Genomic DNA, 16,054 nt, shown 5'->3' with positions numbered 1-16,054 from the left:
AGCTCCTGGTCTTCAGGCAGGATTTGAGGTCTATGCTGGGCCACAGGCTGTGGCAGAAGCAGGGCACAGCAGGCTGCTTTCCTGGCAGAAGCAGGCCAGAGCAGCCAGGGCACCTGCAGTGCTGGGAGCCAATGCGCACCTGGGCTCCAGGACAAAGGAAGATGTGTGATGCAAGCTTTGCAGAAAGCAGATTCCTTTTCCTGCCCTGCAATGCCTCTGGAGAGGGCTGGATCAGCTAAAGCTCTTTACTTGGCCCCAGGTTTTGTGGCCCAGCAGAGCAGCTGGTGCTAATGCCAGAGACACTGGGTGCCATTCCACCCTTGGGTGATCCTGCTTGTTTGCATGGCCCATTTCTCTTGCTTGCCTTTGTCCCCACAAATAAAAGACATTCACAGGTGGTAAAGAAACAAAGCTGCTTCTGTGGGGATTGTGTATGAATGAGGAGAACTTGTAGCACAAGGCCAGCGAGGGGATGTGCTGGGTGGGGGACAGCTAATGTTTGGGTAGGGGAAGATTGCAGGAGTGCCCCAGGCTGCCCGGCACACTCAGGTGTCCTCAGTGTGTAGAGTCTGGAGCATTTGGGAGCGTGCTAAAAGTAGAGCCATGCCCTGCAGGAGGCCACCACCTCTCCCATGGTCTCCAGAGCAGAGCAGAGCAGAGCTGAGCAGAGCAGAGCAGAGCTCAGACCAACAGATCAAATGGATTAGCTGGAAACCGCTGGTCAGGTAGTCTCCAGACACCTCTGAAATACCCTCCTGCCTTCCACACAGGGACACAGAGCCCACACCCTGCTCCTGCCTCTGCCCCAATCCCTGCCTTGCCCCTGGCTCCTGCCCCTGCCTTCCACCTGACCCTCAGCCTGACCCTCAGCCTGACCCTACCACTGCCCTGCTCTGGGTTTCTGCCCTGCTCAGCAGGGCAGGGGCATGCAGGGACAGGGAGGACAGGCAGCCCCCAGCCAGGGACAGGCCGCATGTCTCTGCACACAGGGATCGTGCAGTGGGCAGTGCCCTGCTGGCTGCGGCACTAGGGCGTGGTGTCCGTGGCCCTCAGGGGAGGATGGTTTGGGGGCCATGAGATTGTCATAGATGTACCTCACAACCCGGGACCCCTGGAGAGGACTTGGCTGACAGTGGGGTTGCCGTGGGATGGCAGCAGTCTCCCCAGCTGCCAAGGACACCTCTTTCCCTTCCCATCACTCTTTGCTGGCCTCAAATGGCATCAGAGCCTGGGAGCCCTGGATGTGTTGGAGGACTCTTCCCCAGAGCCCAAGGCGCAGCAGCCACAGGCTGCTTTCTTGCTGCAGCCAGGAGGCAGTTTCTCATGGCCAAGGCCGGCACTTGGGCAGCTGCAGGGGCATCACAGGCTCTGGTGTCTCTCATGTCTCTCATGAGGATGGTGTCTGTCATTTCCAAGGTGAGCAGTATTTCCCCAAGAGCTGTGGGAGGAAGGTGGGGAGGGAAGACACAATGCCTTGAGTGCCCCAGTGGTGGAGCTTGGCTGGTCAGTGAGAGGGTGTCTGGAGAAAGAGACATGAAACAGAGCTGGGACCCCTGCAGCACGTCACCCAGTGCATCAAGGGGCTGCAAGAAAGAGTGGGGGTTGTGGCATTCTTCCATCAGCCTCTCTTAGCTGTAGGACACTGACTTGACCTCTTCCTGCCACAGGAGCTGGGGATCTCCCTTGCCCTCCAGTGTCCAGGGAGAGGCCTCCCAGCTGGATAAGCTGCAGAAGATGGTCCAGCCTGTGGGCACTGCCCCAGGCCCAGACCATGAGCAGGGCAAGAAGGGCTGAGGGTGCAAAAACAAAGCAGGGATGCTGCCCTGCCTGACATCTTATGGCCATGCCACAGCACAGGGTAACTGGGGACAAGCATGCAGCGATCAGCAGCTCTCTGCATGGGACCCAGCAGGTCCCTGGGAGTAGAGAGAAGCCTCCATGCTCTGCATGTCCTCACCTGGAGGGAAGGAGAAGATGCCACAGATGCAGGCACCCAGAAGGCTCTTGTTCTGTGTGTCCTCCAGAACTGGCATCCCTTTGCTGCCGGGAGGGAGAGGCCCTCATCGGACACAGGGCTGGAAGAGCTACTCTGAAACCCACCAATGTGGATGTGTCTATTGGGGCGGTAGAGCCAGGGGTGGCCCTGCTACTGGTACGAAGGCTCCTCCTCTGCCAGGAATACAGGCCCAGGACAGAGCGCAGAGTCGAGGTCCGTGTGGCCTGATCCTTTCTTCCCTTTCTGCCTCCCCTCCTGAGGAAATACTTGAGAGACTGGGAAGCCACACGGTCAAGCTGAGAGCAGAGCAGGGCAGAGGCCCATCAGACAGCACTGTCACACTCCTCCCAGGATTTGGGGTGCCTTCAAGCCAGGACAAGTGCAGGTAGGATTGGGCTATGGGGAAGCCCTGGCCAAAGCAGGGCACGGGGAAAGTAGCTGAGGACCTGCACTGCAGGGCAGGGCTGGAGCGCTCTGCGCAGGACAAGGCCCCAGGCAAGCTGACAGCACTCTTTGAGGACTCTCAGGGACTGCCTGCCCAGAGAGAGAGGAGAAAGACTAACAGGTGAGCAGATTTCTCCTGGGAGCCGTGTTACCTGGAAGAGACATGCAACCTGGCAACACAGCTCACCTGCTTGTGGAGGTATGGCCTAGGGACCATCGGAGGGAGCTGGGGGGAAGGTTGAGAGAAGGACGTGCCACATCCTCACACATGGGAAACCTTGGGCATCCTTCCAGGGATTGCAGGGTGGGAAGCAGCTGCACCCCTTCCTGAGAATGGGGCCACAAACAACCCCACAGGACTGTCCCAGGCTGACATCACTTGCCTGCATGGGACCCCTTTGGCAATTGTTCCGTGGCTTCTCCCACACTGATACACTGCTGCTCTGGGAATCCTTGGGCCTCCCATCCCATCACTCAGAAGAAGCCTCCCTGAGGCAATGAGCATGGCATAAACCAGAAAATGAAAAGGCAGCCTCAAGGGAAGCAGGAACACAGCCCATGTCATTAGCTGGGATGCTTTCCGTTCATTATGAGCATCGTAGAAAACTGTCACTACTGCCAAGGGTGTCGCTGCACCTGGGGCAGTGCAGGCCCAGTGTAGAAACCAGCCTGACTCCCTCGTTCTCTCATCCACTTCCCTCACCTCCTCCTCCATGTGAACCAGGTGAGTCTGAGGCCCCCTTCTCCTCCTCCTTCTCCCCTGCGTTGTCTTACACAATACCTGCTGCCTCATCCTGGGCTGGCCCTTGGGGCTGCTTGTCATGGGAGGGAGAAGGGGGAAGAAAGTCTGGCTCAGAGTGGTGCTGGGACTTGGCTGAGGTGGCTCCTGGGTTATGGGCAAGGCAGGAGCCTCCCTGGGCATGCACGCTCCCTGCAGGGCCCTGGCAGGACAAGGGGAAAGACTGCCAATCCCAGCCCAGCAGGTGCCTTGACCTGCTGCAGGGCAGGTGACAGGATGCTGCTCACACACTCTGTGGTTTGGAATAGGTTTGCCGTGTCCAAAAGGATTCAGTAGCCGCGACAAGAGTGGGGAATCAAAGGTGTGGTGGGTTACAATTTTGGTCTCTGTTGGTGTCAGAGGGACAAAATCAGCCCCTGTTATCTATCCCAGGTGAAGGTGGGCCCTGCCTGGGCTGAGGAGCAGGTGATAGGTCAGAGCAAAGACAACCAGGCAGAGCTTGGACAAGCATTTCTATTTTGTTAAAACTGACCATTGCCATGTGATGGCTGCCTCCCCTTGCCACTCTTTGCATGCCTAGTAATGCCTGGGTGCATTGGTTTCTCAATTTCCCCACTCTTAATTGCCCAGTGCAAATGCCCAAGGTGCCTGCTAGCTGTAATGGAAGCCCCCGGGTGGAGAACTCTGCGCGTGTGCTTGGCAAGAGGAGAGAACGCTGGGTGAGAGCTGTGCCAGTCTTTGCAGGGGGGAGGCAAGCTGTGGTGACACAACTCCTAAGCTGAGCAGCACTCTGGAACACTTATGATCAGTTCATTCATGACAACGTGAAATCCATCTGCCACGTCCTCAAGGAAGGGACCCACAGCTGACAGTTTTCATTCAGGAGAACCAGTCTGTCTTGGGCTGCATGGGAATCTGTCCCCTCTGTTTCTGATGCCTTTCTGAGACTGTGCTGGCAGGCCTATACAGGCAGGCCACAGAGTGCCACGTTCCACACAACACTCTGAATCCTTTCTGGGGAAGCAGAAGAGGCTGGTGGGAAAGGTGCTACTTCCCCCCTCACTTCCAGGGACCCTCTCAGTCTCCACAGGTAATGCTGACCCGGGGGAGCATGGGTAAGTGAGGATGGTTGTCAGGGTGAGACCATTCTGCAGGAAGATGAGCACAGAGATGAAAAGGGAGGGGAGGAAGATGAGGGAAAGAAGCTGTATGGGAAAGTGCAGAAGAATGTCGAGGAGATAGACAATGGAAGCTAGCCAGACCGTTCCATGGGAAAAGGAGCATCAACAGGGCATGTTGACCCATAGTCATGTTGCTGAGCCTGAGCCAGGGTGGCGCTGCACCTGCGCTTTGAATCGAGAATAACAATGAGCTCAACATGCTTACTTTGCACGTGTATGGTACATAAAAACTTCATCTAGTGCCCCCCCCCCCGCCCCCGGTGTTCCTCACCCTGGACCAATGCTCAGCAGTGCCAGGGATCCCCCGCTCCATTATTGCCTCGATTGGGAAAATGCCGGGGAACCCCCATTCAGATGCAGAGGTAATAAATGATCCATATCGACCATCGTATGCCTTGTGTTTGTGTATCCGTCCCTGCTGGGAGTCCAGGCGGTGCCCCTGCCTCACCCTTGCAGAAGCTCTGCAGTGTCTGGGAGGGAACAAACAGAGTCTGCATCTGGCTGAAGTAAAGGGGATTTGGAGGGCAGAACTAGGCTTAGGATTCAGCACAAGCTGAAAGAGTGACATGGCTTATGGGCTGAGGGCGGGTGTCTTAGTAAGAGCTTGGTAGCAGCATGGCTGCAGGATTCAAAAGTGCAGCTAGTACCAAGTGCTGCCAGGAAAGGAGGCAAGTTTAGGAACATACTTCCTGTTCTGGGAGTGTACTTTTGAAAGAAAGTATCCTGCCCGCCTTAGGGAAAAGGAGCAGGCTCATTTTGCAGAGTTCATGGGATGCCCCCTTGTAGGAAGGATTGACTTTTCCCCTTTGGGCCCGCTGCTCTCTAAGCACTTGGCAAAGTGGTGCCCAACACAGTAAAAGTCTTGCATCAGGAGTCTCCATGCCAGCATCCTGCTGTGGTCGTTTCCTCCTTACATTTCTCTCCTGGGGGATGGACCTCAGCCACCCAGAACTGCCACTTTCCCTGATGACACAGCTGTGTCTGCACCAACTTGCAAGCCTCCTGAGGATAACCTGTGGGATGGGGCTGTGTGAATGAGTGGTCTAACTGCACACAGACGGAGCATACCAGAGCAGAGCCTGCAACAGACCTATCAAGGCCAGAGCTCAGGGATCTGGATCTCAGGATCGCTCCAGAGGGCAAGGAGATGCAGGAGTCATGGGGGGCTGTGGCTCTGAGCCCAGGGAATGCTTTAAGTCCCCAAGCAGCAAACCCTCCTGCAGGGAAGGCTAGGTCCTGCAGACTGGGTATGAAGGGGCACAGGGCCATTGCATGCAGCTGAGGCAGTAAATGAAACAGCCCCCACAAAGCCTACCTGAGGGAAAGGTTCTTCTGCACACTGCAAACAGCCTTGCACAAGCCTGTAAGGCTACTCACCTCATCACACCATGCAACTGATGGGCCTTGGTCTCGTTCTGGGAGCCTCAAAAATGAATCCAGGTGTTTGTGCACCCAGTCATACGACTGCCTGCTTTTTCCCCACCCCCATCAATCATGAGCCACCTGCTATCTGCTCTGCACTGCCTGGCATCCCACTGGCTATGGCAAGTGGTGGCAAGCGGGAGTCCCAAGTCCGGCACAGCCATGCTATGGCCCTGGGGGATGCTGCTGGGCCTGGCGGGGCAGGGAGCTGCGGCTGGGGGTGGCCCAGGCTCCTGGAGAATTACCCGGGTGCTGGAGGGGGATATGCTGTGGTGCAGCACAGCACAGGATGGCGCTGGATGGAGCCTGGGATCCCGGCCACTCCAGCCACTCTTTCTCCCAGGCACACACCTTCCCCGAAGCAACAAGTTCTTCTTAACCTCCTTGCAGAGTCCACCAAATAGAGGATAGAACAGTCAGTCTCTGTCAACAGCCCTTCACACAGACAGATAAAATAGACATTTAACAGCAAAGGCCGTTTGCCACCAAAAGGTAGAGACACTCGTTTCATCAAGACACTTCTGTTCACTCCACTAAAGACAATCACCACTGGCATTTAGGCTTCTGTTGCCACCTGAGGGAGCATCAACAACTAACTAGATGTGCTACATACAAAATGGTCAGGAATGGAAAAACGGGCACAGCAAATGGGAACTACCTTCCAGGGTGAGGTTATGGCTGTTAGGTGAGAAGGCCATTCTTGGAAAGCCAATGTTCCTGATCACTTTGTGAGGCCTGGGGCATACCCAGTGGCTGCTTTGGGCACACAGAAACAGCCTTTGGCAGTGATGTTCTCCTGGCAGGGGATGCAGACCTGATGCCTCTCTTGGGGCTTCTCTCCACAGACTCCTGGTATCCCGAACCAGAGACATGTGAACAGTGCCTTGGAAGCACTGGACAGTACAGAAATGGCATACTCCTTTGACTTAGAGGTGTGGCTTCTCTTAAATAGACTAGTAGGTAAAAAGCCCCACTAACCTCTACGTAGAATGTGCACAGATGGTAGCTGTGCTTGGAAACAACAGGCTTATCCTGTTTGAGAGAAACAATACGCTGGTGGGAGGAGAGAAATTACCTCCCCAGATCAAATTGCCAAAGACTTAGTTAGGGATGGACACAAGAACAATCTCTTCCGAGATGGGGTCTTTCTTCGCGTTCACAAGAAAGCTTTGCTTCAATAAAGGACCCCTCAGACTCTCCTGGTTGCCAAGGAGTCAGTTTAGATCATGAGGGGATCCAGCATATTCTTTGCATGATAGATACTCTTTGTACTTCTAAAACCTCACATTTGAGTACAGTCTCTTATCTATGAGTGACTGGTTACTGTGAACCTGTATTTACTCCTGACATGGGGATCACTCCTTGAGTTGTGCCGTAGATCCAGAAAGGTGAATATCTATGGCTAGCTCCTCATGCTCTTAGGCAGGCCAGCTGAGATGGGATTTCACAAGCACTGCATTCTTCAAGGTGTTCAATGCCCAGGACTAGAGTGGCACAGCCCTTTTCTGCTCCTCACCCTGGCACACTCTTCCCCACAGATCCCTGCGCCAGCAGTAAAATCTCCCCAGCTGCACATACCCTGCCTGGCTGAGGCCTGTCCCCGAGCACAGAGCAGCTCCGCAAGCAGTGCAGTAAAACCTGGGGTGTGCACACACATGCTCCTATTCCCACCAGACTGGAAATACCTATCTCTTCCCAGTATTTGTTCCTCACAGATGTACAAGGACTGCCCAAAGCAGGCTGTTTCCAGACCCAGTCAGAGGTGCTGGGGGCAAGCTCTGCTGCTCAGTCAGAGCCACTTGCACACATGGAGGACCAGTCCAGGTTTCTCCAGGCCAGGCCAGCGCTTCCCTCACAAAAGCCACATTTCCATGCACACAAAGAAATGATTCCCTCCCCCACCCCGTTTCCCACTAACAGCTTCTCAGAGGGCTGGTAAGGGACGGATTTGCTTGTTTTCCTCTCCTGGGGAAATCCTCTTTCTCCTGATGACATGAAACATGGGGGCTTTGCTTTCCTGTCTTTTGCTCTGAATACAGTTTCTATGCATAAAGTGCAGCCAATATTTTCAAGCTGGCAAACTGCCTGGACAGTTCCCCAGTCTGAGATCTCTCTGCTTCTGCTCCCAGCTCAGCCCCCAGCTCCTATCCCCTCAGCTCTGCAGGGGCTGCCAGCAAACTGCCCTCTGTGGAACTGCTCAGGCCCCCAGGGCTTGAAATATCCCTCATTGCTGGCTCTGGCCTCCAGAACTGTCAGGGTGAAAAAATGCTATCTGCAAGAGCTGTTGCCATCCAGAACAAAAATCACCATGACCACCCCCCCACACACACACACAGACTGTGGTCAACATGCACAGCAGTGGGTGAAAATACTAGTTGATTGTCATTGGGGTTGGCAAATGCACCAGGAAACCTTGGCCCCTGTCCATTGCTCCTCCCCACCCCAAGAGATTCCCACTCCTCACAGGTCACAGCTCCACTTCCTGCTGAAGCAGTGAGCCACCATCCCTTAGGTCCCTCAGAAACACCCAGTCTGGGAAGGGCCATCCTGTTGGTGATCTGGGCAAACATGCTGTGCAGAGAATGAACAAGGCTTTTGGAATGGGACTGCAAGATGCGGATGACACCCAGAGCGGTTCTTTCCAGCCCTGGTGCTCTGCCGAGAGATCAGATCAGAAGAGCCCATGTGCTCTCTGCGCAGCCCATGGCAAGTGCAGTCCCATCTTAAAGTACAGAGGGAAAACCCTTCCAAGGCAGAGGCTGCCTCACCAACTTCTCCTTCCTATAAGGCCACGGACACCGGCCGCTTTCAGAAAGAGGAGCTTGGCCAGCAGATCCCTGGGTGCACAGGGGAAATCGTGCTGCCAGGGGAGAGCTGAGGGCCCCTTCCCCAGAGCTCTGCCTTGCCCTGAGGCACCCCCACCCTCCTCCCCACCTCCAGTTTTTGCACAGCCAAGGAAGCTTCCTGCACCAGACTGTCTTGCACAGCACAGGGGTACAAGGTAGCGTCCGAGACCTTGACTTCCTCCAGCCGCAGGAGACTGTATTTCCTGGTGGTGTTCAGCAATGGGGTGAATCGGCCACTCTCCTTGGGACCAGCTGCTGCCTGATACGGGACCAGCTGCAGGGCTCAGCCTTTCCTCTGCTGGTACCAGAACAAGGCATTAAAGGTGGAGGCCTGATAGGTGCAGCTGTTCTTGAAGGTACCTTTCTCCTCCACTGTGATTCGTGCCTTTTGCTGTGTGACAGTGGCCTGGCCCATGGCATCTGGAAGAAAGTGAGAGTCTTCAACTCTGCAGGGAAAGTCTCCAGGATGCAAACTGAGAGGGGATGTAAACCATTATGGGAGAAGGCACTCTGTCCCTTCCTCTACATCAGGAGCTCAGAGTTCTCGGCTCTGTGCAGATCCTGCAGCGTGATAATCCCATCACCTCCTGCTGGGATGCCCCTGGAAGAGAGCTGTTCTGTGCCCGTGATCCTTGTTCTCCTGCTGTCCAGAGCCCTGGTGGTCATGCTCAGCCCTCGTGTGCTGGCACCAGAACACCTCTGGTCAGGTAAGGGGATCGGGGTCCACTGTGAGAAGGTTACATCCTCCTTCCAATTCCCTGATTTCTTAGGTGGTTCCTGGCTCCCCAAGTGCACACAGACCAAAGCTGGAAGGGAGGAAAGAGGGAGCTCTGGTCGCGTTGACAGGCAGGATGGAACGTGTGGTCAGGGTACACTGTGTAACACAAGTCAGCCAGGAGGGAGGCTGGGACACCTTAATAACGTCAATGGGAGCAGAGCTTTCCAGTGCTTTTGGCAGTTTTGAAAGGTCCAGTGTATTTGCACTGCAGATTTGCATTAGGGACGGCAGGAGAGCAGCGATCTCCCACAACAGCACACTTGTGGAACATTGGCCCCAGAGGAATCAGAAGAGAGAGACAAGGAGAGAGAGATGATTGCAGAGAGGAAAGTGGGAGGTGGTAGTACGCAGGGGTCAGGGGAGGTTTCTTTTCCCCTTTCTTTTCCAGCACTAACAGCATCTTGAGAGAGCATGTGTGAAATAACGGATAAACCATCATTCGCCAGTACTTTCCCATTATACAACTGCATCTCCCTGCAGAGACCTAGTGAGGGAGTAGCTAAGGATTTCTCAAGGAAAAGAGGAATTATGCCTTGAGCAAGAAGAAGCAAATGCTTACCCAGTGGTTGCCTCAGGAAGACAGCGAGGATGAGATACGTGAGGTTCACGCTGAGCCAAACCGTCCTGTTTGTGTGTGAGAGAGAGCTAGAAAACCACTTATTGGCCCAAGGGAGCAAAGCTGCTGGAAATGACTCCACAGGGGGAGCCAAGAAGGAGGGTGAGGAAGAGAAAACATTTGTTCTCATCGTGCCTGAAATGCCCCTGCTGTGGTTTTCCCTTTGTCAGCATCATCTTTGCCTCCCTAGGCAGAAATGCCTGCTTTTCTTCATGCCACTGCTTGTCCATTTGGGTCTGTAGTCATGGGAGTTTCCCATCTTCCCTTGGGGACCCCCATTCTCTGGGGATGGTGCTTATTCTCCTGGGAACAGATGTCTCTGCTATTTCTACCACTTCTCATTTCTTTTCATGTCTGCCTGAGAACAAAACCTCTCTGCAAAATCTGTAGCCGACTGGGTGGCCTCTGCACCACCCCAGGGAGTCTGGCTGTGTCCTGTTCAAGGGGGAAGACCTGAAACCCCACACAGGAAGCACATAGGGCAATCATTGGGGTGCTACACTATTAAGGTTGTAGATGGGTATAGTGAGAACACCTGCAGAAGATCTGGTGAGGAGTCTTGCACAGAGCAAGTCCTGCATGGGCATCCGACCTGGGTGTCCTGTAGTCTCCCATCAGTGATCCCTCCATGCAGTTCCCAGGGCTCCCTGTGCAGTTTGGAGTCTAAGTCCTTCATTAAATCTATTCTCTTTAACCCCTCACAAACCTTGAGTGCATGTCTACACTGATATCCGATTCTCCCTTTCCCACCTTGCGGTCACAATGGGGCAGCCCTGTGCTCTCGGAGCAGGAAGGGGATGTGACAAGGTGGGGGAAGACCAATTTTTCCAGTCAGCTTCAGAGCAACCTCCTTTGCATCAGCCACAGTATAAATGTGGAGGGTCCCAAGGCCACCCCGGCCTTGCCCAGCCTAGGGAGTCCTCTCTCTAGCAGGGGATTTCTTAGCCCAGTTGGGCTTGTGTATATTGCAGCCCTCACTAGCTCTGCCACAACACCAGTCTCCCCTTGCACTCATCAAGTTTATTGCACCCTTTTCCTTATCAAAGATGCCAGATCTAGGCACAGCTGTAGGAGTCACACCAGCATGTGCTGAATGCCATTTTGCCCTGCTGCACAGGCTGGGGAGGCAGAGAGCCAGCCTCACCGCAAGCACCCGCTGCTGTTGCTGGGCAGGCTGAGCTCAGAGCTACATGCAAACAGTAGCAGGGAGGGAACCACTCCCCACAGCAGCCCCTGCACCTTTCTATGTGAGGCTACACACTGAGGGCACTGCTATGGGAGCTGCTGGTACCAGAAGATGAAGGGATAAGGGTTGCTGCTGGAGAAATGGCATTGCAACATTGCACTGTGTCTTGCCTGAATGGTTGTTTTCTCGTGGAAACCAGAGCACAGAGTCCTTCTGCATGTGATCTGTAGAGCTAGAAAGCCATTTCCACTTGCCTTGTCTGTCTGTCTGTCCATCTATCACTTCACCAGCTTTACAAATTCATCACTTTTCATAGCCTGCAAAATGCTGGGCACACTTCCTTTTGCAGGTTCCTCACACCCCAGTTCATCCAGCTTTTCAGTAGTATCTCACTGAGCTTGAACCCCCTGGTTGGCTCCCTATCAGCCAGTGAGCTATATTAACTGTTAATCTCTTTTTCAGTGGCAGAACGGATGAACTGTTCCTCTCCTCCTTCTGGTCATATTTTCTTACTGTAATATCTTCTGCATACTACAAACCACGTTATCTGTCCTTACCCTGTCCTTATACAGCACAGCAGCTCTCCCTGTTTTGAATTAGTGTTCTCTGTATGTCCCTCAAGGATGATAAGTTTCTACAAGGACTGATAGCTTTTTGTCCAATCCAGCTAGGAGACAATTCCCTCTGCAGCATTGGTTTGGTCCCTAGGAGCCCACTCTCTTTCAAAATATGTATGTATTAACAGCATGTGCAAGAATGCTTAGTATATGCAAAATTAAAATTGATTCCTCCTTTTATGCAGAATTAAAATTAATTGCTCCTTTTTAGGCCCACTACTGCTGACATGCCCTTAGGCCCACTACTGCTGACATGCCCCAGATTCTTCGCCACACCCAATCTGCAGCTCCCGCTCTCCCTACAGAAACACTCTCCATTGCCTGAAGGGGCAGGAATCATGTCCCCCTGTCACCACCACTCTTGCCCCATTGCCCGCCAACCTGAAAGTCATATCTCACCCAAGCCTGCCAGTCCCACCAGGGCTGCCAGGAAAATCAAGGCCGCGTCAAGCCCTGCCCTTCGCGCAGTGCCCAGGCACCTGCCAGAATGAACGAGCTGAAGCTTGCAGGTGCCTGCCTGCTCCTCCCTCTGCCAGCTCAAAGCAGCCTGCAAACCTCAGCCCAGAGGGTGCAGAAAAACTCTCTCCCTGCTGCTCCAGGCACACCTCCATGCTACCACGAGAAAGCTCTCTGGAGACATGAGGCGCTCATGCTTAAAGTGCTCAGCAAAGGCATCAAACGGTAATCTTTGGTGCACCCCAGGCTCCCTGCATGCAGGGCCATGCTTCTGCGCATGGCAAGTTTTGTACTTGTACAAAACTTGCTGGCCACAGGTGGGCTTTGCTGCCTCGGAAGTCCAGGCCATGTGGCCAAGGGGACTGTAGGAACCTAATGGAGAGCTAAGGCAGGCTGTGGTCAGGCAAGGGCACACAAAGGAGGCTACGGGGGCCTTCCCTCTCTTTGCCGCTCCTGAGGACCACAGCCTGCCCAAACACCCCCAGGACCCCTGCTGATCTTCTCCTGCCATCCAGCACCCAGCCAGACAGCAGGGCCTGCACCCAGCTTGGCAGCAGGTGGAGAAGGGACCCCTGCACCCACCCATGCCCTGCCTCTCCTGAGGGACCCTCCAGATGCAGGCAGGACCAGGCACAGAAGAGGAAGGGCCTGGACCCAAGTGTCCGACACTCCCTCCCCACGGGGCTTTGCTCTGCCCTCTCCCTCAGCCACAGAGCAAGCCCTGCAAGAGAAATGCTTCTGTAAAGAGCATCTGCTGCAGAAACCACCCATGCAGAGACAGACACCCTCCCTCCCTCTGGAAGGGGGAGGACAGCCCTCTCTCTTACAATCAGGCTCTCTCATCTTGCACTTGCCCTGCCTCCATGTACGGCCAGGCACCGCTACTGCTCAGAGCACTGTTTCCTCCAGGAAACAGCCCTGGGAACAGTGGCTGTGAGCAGGAGTGAGCAGGAGTCGTTGCTCAGCCAGGAAACCCCAATGCAGATGTGTGAGGGCCCTGCAGGAGTGATACTCATCCGCAGCGGCCCTTGGTGTCATGAAGCAATCAGTATGAAAGCAACAGTTAGGCCAGAGGGAGAAAAAAAACTCAAAGCGAATCAACGGTGTCTGGAAGTGTTTCCCAGTGGAACCTGTCCTTTACGTGATCACACAGCATGGGGTGCACCTTTACCCCGTGGCACAGCAGAAGGCTGCAGCTGCACGCAGGGAGGTGTGGGGATATTTTACAGCTGCTCTGCTGGCACCAAGGGTTCAGGGCCGGGCAGGACTGAGCCACTGTGGCAGAACAGCTCTTTCTCGAGGTTGCAGTCCACGAAGCTGCACCTCTACCCTTGTGCCAGGCTGAGGGGCAGATCCTGGGTCTTCACATGGCCCATATCTCCCGCTTGCCTTTGTCCCCCAAAATAAGACACCCACTCATGGTGAAGAAGGGCTGCTTCTTGGTGGGGAGCACAGCTACAAGGTGAACATGTAACAGGAGGCCAGCGAGGGGAGGTGCCGGAGGGCGGGCAGTTATGCTGCAGGCCGGGGGAGATGCCGGGAATGCCCCACGCTGCCTGGCACACTCAGGTGTCTTCAGTGTGCAGATCACGGAGCATTTGGGAGCGTTCGTGGAGCTGTGCTACAACAGAGTCGTCTGCCGGGGGAGGCCTCCACCTCTCCCACAGTCTCCGCAGCCTGCAGCACAGCACCTGGCATTGCCGTCCTGACGGCTCCTGTGTTTGCACGGCATCCAGGAGCAGGATGGTCTGAGCAGCCAGGCAGTGGATCGAGGGCCTGCCGTCATCTAGCAGTTCTTGGAGGACTGAGACAGACAGACAGAGAGCCGAGATCAGGGCCACAGAGCTGCAGAGAGCCCCGGCCTGCCCTGCCAACAGGGCTGCCCGCACGCCACTCTGGCCTTGGCCAGGCAGGAGCAGGTGGGCAGCAGGGGGATCAGCTGGAAATCACTGCTTAGGAAGGCCCCTAACTCCTCTGAAATACCCCCTCTGCCCTCCGGACACAGAGCGCTGCTGGCCTGGGGCAGGCCAGGCAACACGAGCACAGCTCCCAGCTCTTTCGTCGCCCCGCTCCAGCCCCGCATGACCCAGCGCAGCCTTCACTCACAAGTGCGGATGGCGGAGAGTTTCTCTGTGCTCCTGTTCCTCATGTGCTGCGTGGCGAGCCCTAGGCACACACGGCCCATCACACCTCATGCCCCCAGCACTCCCAGCAGCACAGCTCCCATCCAGCCCTGCCACTCTGGTCACGCACCCACCCTTCTCCCCTTGGCCAGGGCTGGGCCCAGCGTGCTCCCCGCGGCACAGCACCCACGGAGGGCCTGTGGGGCTGAAGGAGGCTCCCCCCAGCCTCCAACATTGCCAGCCCTGCCCTGGGCTGTTGCGAGTCACCCGTCGCTGGGACCAGGGAACTGTGGGACAGAGAGGGCTCCCAGGGCTTGTGGCTCACCTATGAACCTCACGGCCAACTCTTGCAAGGCCGCCTGCGGGCTCTCCAGGTATGGAAGGCTCTGGCAGAGGTACTTTTCTGCCCTGCTCCTGTCCTGCAGCAGCTGGTGAGAGCACAAGGCCACAGGGTTGAGGCAGAGCCTCGCCACGCAGCCCAGCCACTGCCTCCTCCCAGGGACAGCCTGGCAGGACAGCCCAAGAGCCCCTCCAGGCTGGGGGCTTGGGACGTGGGGCTGCAGCAGTGGGCGAAGGGCACAGCTGCCTGCCCCACCCCCAGTGCATGCAGGGCAGGCCTCCTGCAGCTGGGTCACAGGGGCTCTGCGCTTGCCCTTACCAGGCACTCCCCAATCCTCCAGGTCTGCAGCATCTGGGTCAGGTACCCGAGCTGGTTCCACTTGAGGAACTCTGCTGCTGCCAGGAGGGTTTCCTGCGAGGCCTGCAGAGGAGCAGTGGTTAGGGGAGACATGGCCCGCAGTGGGCGAGGGGAAGTGGTGCCTTGCCTCCCCTGCCTGTCCCCCCAAAGCTGTCCCTGGCCCCTGACAGCCTGTGCTGTCTCTGTCTCAGCAGGCAGGGGTGGGCATGGGTACCAGTGCCCGGGGCAGCAGAGATGGGAGCTCACCCACAGGCTGCCACTGTCACCCTCCCTGCATCCCTGGGCAGTGTAGAAATGCACACCTGAGCCACCCCAGTGGCCTGGTCATGCAGGTGGAAGAAGAGCAGGAGAAGGCTGCTCTGCACGTGCTTCCTCAGGCGCCGCTTCCATTTTCCCACCACAGTCTCCATGAGGGCTTTGAAGAGGCGCAGGGAGTGCTTGCGCACGCGGCTGGAGACCTGGTGGGAGGCAGGCAGGGGGGCAAGGGCAGGACCTCAGTCCCCATGAGCTGAGGGACTGCAGCCGGGTCACACTGGCCCCGGCACCAGGGAAGGCAGAGCAGTGGGTTGCCATCCCACGCTGTGGCCAAGCAGAGCGGAGCTGGCGGAGGCCTCTGGGCCTCAAGCAGCTTCTCTAAGCCTGGCCACACTCGCACCAGCTCCAGGAGAGGAGCTACCCCAGGACACACAGGGAGGAGGCAAGGCTGTCCTCTCTGTCCACTCCTGGGCACAGAAGCCCTGCTCCAGGCTTTGCTTGCACGGCTCGGCAAGTGGGAAAAGCACGCGGTCCTGCCAGGCAGCAGGCAGTGGCTGAGCTGCCCGGGCTCTCAGAGCAAGTGTTGGCCTGTGACTGCTGTGTGCAGGGGCTGGGCTGAGCACACAGGAGCCAGGGTGGGGAGCACTCATGTCCCCAGGGGGTCAACTGGCAAGGGAGAAGCCGTGGGGCTGCGGAGG

The 16,054-nt window shown here is 56.1% G+C and overlaps 1 pseudogene; it reads right to left on the bottom strand.

The window, feature by feature from the left end:
* LOC112995092 (T cell receptor alpha chain MC.7.G5-like) overlaps positions 1 to 10,739 on the bottom strand; it is a 222,677-nt pseudogene extending 211,938 nt beyond the window's left edge.
* Positions 10,740 to 16,054: the final 5,315 nt, after the last annotated feature.

The sequence above is a fragment of the Dromaius novaehollandiae genome, chromosome 14 (assembly GCF_036370855.1).
Source record: "Dromaius novaehollandiae isolate bDroNov1 chromosome 14, bDroNov1.hap1, whole genome shotgun sequence".
NCBI classification, from domain to species: domain Eukaryota; kingdom Metazoa; phylum Chordata; class Aves; order Casuariiformes; family Dromaiidae; genus Dromaius; species Dromaius novaehollandiae.
The sequence above is the reverse complement of the archived record's forward strand: the minus strand, read 5'-3'. Positions and strand labels throughout refer to the sequence as shown.